The following is a 10,000-nucleotide window of genomic DNA, read 5'->3' on the forward strand; positions in this document are numbered from 1 at the left end:
ACCGTTAGCACGGAGGTTAGCAGCATTTCTTCTTGCTTTGGCTTCTAAGTTCAAATTCTGCCGAAGTCGACTTTGCCTTTCATCCTTTCAGAATCGATAAAACAAGTACTAAGGAATTGCTGGAGTTGATATAATCGAGTTATTCTTCCATTGGCGCGTGGCTTAGTGGATGGACTCATACTCATAAGATTTTGGTTTCGATTCCTGGATCGGGCGACGGTTTATGTTCTTGAGCAAAACACTTCATTTCACGTTGTTCCAGTCCACTCAGCTGGCAAAAATGATTACACTGACTGAAGCCTTCTACATGATTCTCAATGCTTAAATGTGATGTGAGCCTAACACTTGCACAAAAGTGTGAGGTCGACCGCTTTTCCGTCTTCTAGGGAAACAGCCAAACGAAATCGAATCTGCTGAAGTGTAATCAAGTGTTCAAAGAGGTAAAACAGTCTTAAAGAGAGACAGGGAAAAGAGAGAGAGAGAGAGAGAGAGAGAGAGAGAGAGACAGAGAAACCAGTCCTTGAGTTTACATAACCCGGGAAGGAGCTTTACTTTTTTATTACTTATATATTTGTATATGTATGTGTGTATGTATATGTGTGTGTATGTATATAGAGTAGAAAAACAGCCAACAGCTTATGAAAGGTCGTTCTTTATGCTATTTGTCTTGTTTTCCATTTGTCTTTCGTTGTTCGAAAAAATAGTTCATATTCCATGTCTTCGTACTTAGGATTTTTTTGTTGTACACGTTTCATGACGTCCTGTGCCCACATATGCATATATATATATATATATATATATATATATATATATATATATATATATATATATATATATATATATATATATACGTATAGATGTAAGTATGTATATATACGTATGTATATATGCATGCATATATATATATATGCATGTATGCATATATATATATATATATATATATATATATAATATTTATTATCCTGTCAAAAAATCTTTCGATTCTGTTCCAAATGGAATGTTCTTGAGTACTTTGGCATATTTGCCTCGCTTCTGGAAAGTTTTGAGTCTGGGCGAAATACGTAACAGGTCACTGTGCTAGGAAAAACTTTTCCTATATTTCCCTATTGAATAGAAGTTAAACTCAGTGATTTTCTTGCCCCTGCCTTTTTAAATCTATACCTTACAGCTATGCAAGAATCAATATTATAAACCCTTACCAGAATTTTAATACCAAATCTTTAGAATGAGAGCGTTTTCATTTTTTGGAGACACAAAACAGCTGGAAAAACCAATGATTATAAATCTTCTGAGTATCAATATGCTAATGATGACTGCGTCGGAGAGTATAGGATTTTAAATCTTTCGCTATGTCATATTTCTGGATGTTTATAAAGGTCTCTGATCTAGAAGTTGATACTCAAAATCACGATCGTCTGCAATCACCAAAGGCGTGTGGCCATAAAACATCATCTTTTTAAATTCAAATTCTCGGTCACCATGTTGAAGAAGTTAATAATCTCGGTTTACGTATTCACAATAAATATGCCATGGCTTTCGATGAAATTTCAAATCGTATTCATTTTGTGCATGCTGCTCTCGGAAAAACTATATAAATGAGTCTCCTGTTGCGATGTCCCATTTGCAGGTTTTTCAAGACATGCCCGAAGTTGATGGTTTACAGAGTAACTGTTCTCTTATACGGATGTGAATTCTGGACGCTTTATCAATATGACGCAAAAACAAACTTGGAACGCGTCCATTAAGCAAAGCTACAAACCAAGCATGCATATACGATGGCTAACTCATGGTGTGAGTAACGAAATTATTGATTAGACTTGAACAAAACAACATTGAGTTAAGGTGTGAGATGGTCTGACCACATTTAAGACATGTCAGATTATCTACGGTCGAATATGTTTATATTCTGAAATTACAAGAAGGGAAGCATCCAGCTGGAGCTTCGAAGCGGCGATTCGAGAATTAGATAAAGCCAACATTTAAAACTTTTAATATTGATGTTTCCTTGGGAACAGTCGCTGTATTGAACCGTTAGTTCTGAGTGGAGGGGGATAAATGTCACGTTGGACGAGACTTGAAAGTAAACTTAAAGAGGAATTTGAGAAACGGAGATGTTGACGGAGGGAAGCATAGAAATAACAAGGACTTTTAGATCCAGCTGAGATCCACATTTTATGTTCTTGTCTTTAGTGTTTTTTCTGTCAAAAAATAGGCTCACGCAGCCATCTTAGAACACATGGATTATAAATTCAATAGAATCAGATTCTCGACACCGAGAAGTGCTAATGATAATGGTGATGAAGGGGAGGGGGAAGAAGAAGAGGAGGAGAAGGAGGAGGACACATGTATATGTATGAGCCTGTGACAAAAAAGTATATTTGTATAAAAGTATGTGTGTATAAATAATATACATATAAAAATACGTGTACATATATATATATATATATACATATATATACACATATACATACATATATTCATACATATACATAGATACACACACACACATATACACGTATGTGTGTATTTGTATAAGATATGTGTGTGTCTACGCACAGATACATATATAAAATCATATAGATACATCGGTTCGTAGATAGTAGTCTGTGCATATATTTGTGTGTCTCTGTACCATGTCGACAATCTTTTGCAAAATTTAGAGTCTAAACTACGGCAGCTGAATCTTTCTTCAAATTTTCAATTTCCCAGCATTCATCTCTAAAATATTCGAAATATAATTGTTCCCACTTTGATCCTTAACAACAGTCCTTCCATACATATATATTTTTGAAAAAAAAAGAAAAAAAAAAGAAAAGAAATACATCAAAAACTAGAACAATTCTTCAAGATTCTTACAGCAGAAGTCGTGTATTTATTTTCTGCAGAGATTTCATTGAAATTCTTTAATAATTTCTGCAGCAGATTTTTGAAATGTTTCCCTCCGTTTTAAATTTCTTTCTTAGGTAAAACGAAAGTATTTTTTTGAAAACCTTGAACAAACAGACAGGCTACCTCGAGCAGAAGAGAGAGAAAAAAAATATATTATATCAAGATGAAAAATGATATTTACTTTTCAATGAAATTATTTCAATGTTTTTATTTTATCTTACTTCATTTTGCTTTCCATTTTTTATCTATCTATCTATCTATCTATCTATCTATCTATCATCTATCTACCTATCTATCTATCTACCTATCTATCTATCTATCTATCTATCTATCTATCTATCTATCTATCTATCGATTTAACACACTATCAATCTTTCTTCCTATTTATTTCATCTGCCTATCACGTCAGTTCTGTTTTTCTATATCTATCAATCTATAACCGCTTCCAAATATCACTTTTATCCTTCATATTATTAATATCGTATATATTAATTATTATTATTATTATTATTATTATCATTATTATTATTACTATTATTACTTTTATCGTCATTAATATATTTGATTCTACTTAATCTTTTCTTAAGATTCTTTCCTAATTTTCTTCTCCATTTATCTTCATCCTCAAACTTTATTCCTTCCTCTTTATCGTCTGCCTTCTTTCAAATTTTGCCAACAATTCCGTTTCCTTTCTTTTTCCTGTCATTTCTTCTTTTCTGAATTTGTTATTTGGTTTTTACTATTATTATTATTATCATCATTATTATTATTATTATTATTATTATTATTATTATTATCATCATTATTATCATCATTATTATTATTATTATTATTATTATTATTATTATTATTATTATTATTATTATTATTATTATTATTGTTGTTGTTGTTGTTGTTATTGCATATACTATCTTTCTTCAGCTTTTTGTTCTCCTCTTCATCTTTAACTTTTCATTCACATGTTTTTCTTTCTCTCATTCTTTCTAACTCTGCCTCTGTATATGTATGTATGTATGTATGTATGTATGTATGTATGTATGTATGTATGTATGTAAGCATGTATGTATGTATGCATCTATCTATCGTGCTTTCTTCCTTTCTTTCCCACTTTCTTTCTATCTCTCTCTATTTCTCCATTCCATTCTTTCCCACCATTCTGTCTTCTTTTATTCCTTTCATTCTTTCTTCATCTTTCTTCCTTTAATACATTCATTCATTTGCTCCTTATTTCTTTCTTTCTTACTCGCTTCTTGTCCTTATTTGTTTCATTCTTTGTCTCCTCTTTTTGATTTCTCTCTCTTCCTCTATCTATCTATCTATCTATCTATCTATCTATCTATCTATCTATCTATCTATCTATCTATCTATCTATCTATCTATCTATCTATCTTTTAGTTTTCATTCATTATTTCCAATTCTTTCTATATATGCTTCTTTCTTTCTCAGCATCTATATTCCTTCTCTTTCTCTTACGTTGTTTTCTTTCTTTCCTTCAATCTCTTCTCTTCTTTCCCGTTTCATTCTCTTTCATGTTATTTCTTCTCCATTTTCGTTCATAAACTTCATTCCATCTCCCTCTTTCTTTCAACACTTATCTCTTTTCTCTCCCTCTGCCTCTACCCAACCCTTTCGTTACTTTATGTTTTTCTTTCTTTATAATTCTTTCTTTAAATTATTCGTTTTATTTATTTATATTCTCTCTTATTAATATATTTATTACTCTCAACGCATAAGGACACTCACACGTATACATACATACATACATACATACATACATGCATACACACATACATACATACATACATACATACATACATACATACATACATATATTAAAGCATACATACATACAAACATCTAAGTGTGCGAGTGTGTATGCACGTGAGTGAGTGTGTGTGCAATTATGGTGCATATATACATATAGACACGCATACATGCACATACACTCCCCAGCACAAATCTATGCACGTACACAAACATGCACACATAAATATACATATATACAAACATACATGCATAGATACACATACGTACATATGCATACATACGTACGCGCGTATACGTACATTCGTATACATACATGCATACATACATACATATATGCATACAAACATGCATACGTACATAATACATACATACATACATACATACATATATACAAACATACATGCATACATACACAATACATATATTACATACATACATATATACAAACATACATGCATACGTACATAATACATATATTACATCCATACATACATACATACATACATATATACAAACATACATGCATACGTACATAATACATATATTACATACATGCATACATATATACAAACATACATGCATACATACACAATACATATATTACATACATACATATATACAAACACATGCATACATACACAATACATATATTACATACATACATATATACAAACATACATGCATACGTACATAATACATATATTACATACATACATACATACATACATACATACATATATACAAACATACATGCATACGTGCATAATACATATATTACATACATGCATACATATATACAAACATACATGCATACATACACAATACATATATTACATACATACATATATACAAACATACATGCATACATACACAATACATATATTACATACATACATATATACAAACATACATGCATACGTACATAATACATATATTACATACATACATACATACATACATATATACAAACATACATGCATACGTACATAATACATATATTACATACATACATACATACATACATACATATATACAAACATACATGCATACGTACATAATACATATATTACATACATACATACATACATACATACATATATACAAACATACATGCATACGTACATAATACATATATTACATACATACATACATACATATATACAAACATACATGCATACGTACATAATACATATATTACATACATGCATACATATATACAAACATACATGCATACATACATACATACATACATACATGCATACATACATACACTCGCATGAATATGGTGTTGGTGACTATCACAATACAAGCGTTAAATCTGTTGTTACTACACAGAAGACGGGGTGGGGGGAGAAAATAATATTTAAAAAAAACTCGCAAAAATGAAAAGAAAAATACAAACAGAATGAAAAGCTACAGGAATATAAATTCTTGGATTACCATTGTTTGAAAGAGTTAAAGAATCTCAAAGAACAACTTCTGGATTTTGTAAAAGACATGAAAACTCGGTGAATATTTCATTTCTGCTGGAAGCGGTGAGATATTTTGGGTGATTATTATGTATGCGTTACAGTAGATTCGTAAATGACATGCTGAGACTGTATGTATGTTCTCTTCTGCTTTTAATTATTTAAATCGTTCCTCTAAGGAAGGAACTGGTTTCTAACAAAGATAGAAAGCTGCATCGCTGGAATGTAGTTTACGATAAAAATATCACATTTTAACTTGAGAAAAGTTTTGCATATTTTTACTGTTCCACTTACAGATTGTATTTGTAATATGCGAATAGAATTTTGACCGGCCACCGACTTGGTAGCAAGGTTGTGAAGGAAAGTATCTTCTTTTAACCATCATCCTTTAAATATATATAAGGCCTTGCATATTTTTATAGGTCCCAGATATCGTGGCAATTTGTAGGATATGAATTAAGGATTTGTATTCTCTCAGTAAGATTCCAAGTTCAGCCATAATTGGTACGTTTCCTTGTTGCTCTAATGATATGTATGTGTGTGTGTGTGTGTGTGTGTGTGTGTGTGTTTTCTTCTATTTTTGATCATTTAGATTCTTCCTCTGGAGAAGAAGCTGGTTTCTAACAAAGATAGAAAGCTCCATCGTTGGAATGTAGTTTCTGAAGAAATATCACATTTTAAACTTGAGTAAAGTCTTCCATATTTTTATTGTTCCACTTACAAATTGTTTTTGCAATGCCCGAGTTAGTCGATTGGTTTCATTTTTTTTTTAAAGACGCTACTTTATCCAGATTGTCACTTGGACATTTACTCGCAAAACCAAGCGCATTAATTATAATTGATATAAATGTGAATTGATAATTGGGATAGAGAAGCTGGAGGTTTCGAAACTTGGCACGTATTTCCGCATCTTTGTTTGCCGTGAGCCCTTGTACAAAAATAAGGCACTTAAACATATGAGAATTTAGTTCCTTTAGTTTAAACCTTTCTCACATTCTGTTTACGGTTCCGGTATACGTGACAAAGTTGTCATCCTCTCTCTTAACTAGATTCCAACACTCCCATCGAGTGTTAAGTAGGAAACTCTTATGACTGAATATTTTTGATAGTAGTTCGACTGTTTCCTGAAAACAGATTTCACTAGTTTTTTTCTGGGATAGTATGAAATTACAATATTTTTCATGTTTAGCCGGCGCTAATTTACGTAACAATAGTCTTACTTTATCCCCGTCCGTCTACGACTAACAATCTTCATTCTAAAGATTTCTTCGTACCTTTTAAAATATACTGCAAATGTTATGCTCTCTTTTGGGTCATAACTGAATTCTGTTTTAGAATTCGATACGCCGTCTGGCGAAAACGAACTTATAGTGTTTTCGGATTTCCTTATTAATTCCAGCATCTGCTGTTCGACTCTTGGGTACTGTGGTTCGACTCTTGGGTACTGTGGTTCGACTCCTGAGTATTGTTGATCGACTCTTGAATACTGCTGTTCGACTCTTGAATACTGTTGTTCGGGAGGGGCAATAGCCCTGTGGTTAGGGCAGCGGACTCACGGTCATAGGATCGCGGTTTCGATTCCCAGATCGGGCGTTGTGAGTGTTTATTGAGCGAAAACACCTAAAGCTCCACGAGGCTCCGGCAGGGGATGGTGGCGAACCCTGTTGTACTCTTCCACCACAACTTTCTCTCACTCTTACTTCCTGTTTCTGTTGTGCCTGTAATTCAAAGGGCCAGCCTTGTCACACTGTGACATGCTGAGTATCCCCGAGAACTACGTTAAGGGTACACATGTCTGTAGAGTGCTCAGCCACTTGCACGTTAATTTCACGAACAGGCTGTTCCGTTGATCGGATCAACTGGAACCCTCGTCGTCGTAAGCGACGGAGTGCCAACAACAAACAACTGTTGTTCGACTCTTTCTGCTGTTGTTGTTGCACTGCAACTGATTGTGTTGTAGTTGTTGCTGTTGTAGTTGTTGGTGCTACTGAACTATAGAAGCTAATAAGTCATCCATCATTAACAACTTTGTATCACCAAAATCGGTAAACGGACCTGCGTGAGCTTCGAATCCTCGTCGCCAATATTGTTATGCAGTTACTCGTCGCCAATTATTGTAGTATCTATCGCTGTTTATGACTATACTTGTTTATACTATGACCATGCAGTAACAATAAAAATATAACGAAGCAAGGCAACAACGACGTAACAATCGAACAAACTCTCCACGAACTATACACGAACCAACAAACGATATTCCGACAAATTACCAAAACGGCACCTTACGACTTCCTGCGATTAACGCCTACTCTTCCTCTGTCTCTCACTCATACCGCTACTATTTATAGTCGTTCGGTCAAGTCTATTTTCGCAGGGCATGTCGTGATCCTCGCCATAACAGGATGCATGTATGTATGTATGTATGTATGTATGTATGTCATTATTCAGTTAAATTTCAAGATTTCTTGCCAATAGAGAAAGAACCGGTTTCTAACCTAGATCCAATCTCATTTATTGTAATTTAAATAACATCAACGTGGTATTTTTTTATGTATCTAAACGAGAAGATTCGTATGTTTGGACTTATGCATGTATTCTCATGGATATATATATATATATATATTCTTTCTTTCTTTTATTCTTTTACTTGTTTCAGTCATTTGACTGCGGCCATGCTGGAGCACCGCCTTTTAGTCGAGCAAATCGACCCCAGGACTTATTCTTTGGAAGCCTAGTACTTATTCTACCGGTCTCTTTTGCCGAACCGCTAAGTTACGGGCACGTAAACACACCACCATCGGTTGTCAAGCAATGCTGGGGGAACACACACACACATACATATATATATAAATATATACATATATACGACGGGCTTCTTTCAGTTTCCGTCTACGAAATCCACTCACAAGGCTTTGGTCGGCCCGAGGCTATAGTAGAAGACACTTGCCCAAGGTGCCACGCAGTGGGAATGAACCCGGAACCATGTGGTTAGTAAGCAAGCTCGTTACCACACAGCCACTCCTGCGCCTATATATATATACATATATATATATATATATATATATATATATATATATATATATATATATATATATATATATATATATATGTTATTGTTTATGTATATGTGTGTATATATATATATATGTATATATATATATGGATATATATATATAATTATGTATGTAAGTATATATATATATATATATGTATGCATGTTTGTATGTATGTATGTATGTATGTCATAGTTCAGTTTTATTTCAAGATTTCTTGCCAATAGAGAAAGAGCTGGTTTCTAGCCTAGATTCAAATCTCCTTCAACATCAAAAACAGGGTATTTTTATCATTTTCTTTTGTTTCTATGTATGTCTATATGTATGTATATGTGATGGAATCTCATACATGCACACACATACGCATATGTATATATGTGTGTTTGTGTATACACATATATCTATATCTATATCTATATCTATATATATATATATATATATATATATATATATATATATATATATATATATATATATATATATATACATACGTATATATATATAGATAGATATATATTGTATATATATACATGTATATATATGTATATGTGTATATACACACATAAATACATACACGTACACACACACACATACATATATACATACATACACACGCACACAAATCTATATGTACGTTGGTGCAATGGTAGCACACTTGTCGCCAAAACGTAGATGTGTGTGTTCGTGTCCCACGGGTATGGAAATCGCTACTTCTTCCTTCCCTCGAGGGCTTAGAGGCCCCAATATTAAATTTTCTTTTCTTTTTTCTCAATACAAAGTGTTCGCTTATGCGACTTAAGCTTATAAAATATCATTATTATT

This window comes from Octopus bimaculoides, chromosome 16 (assembly GCF_046866305.1).
Source record: "Octopus bimaculoides isolate indiv1 chromosome 16, ASM4686630v1, whole genome shotgun sequence".
In the NCBI taxonomy this organism is placed as follows: domain Eukaryota; kingdom Metazoa; phylum Mollusca; class Cephalopoda; order Octopoda; family Octopodidae; genus Octopus; species Octopus bimaculoides.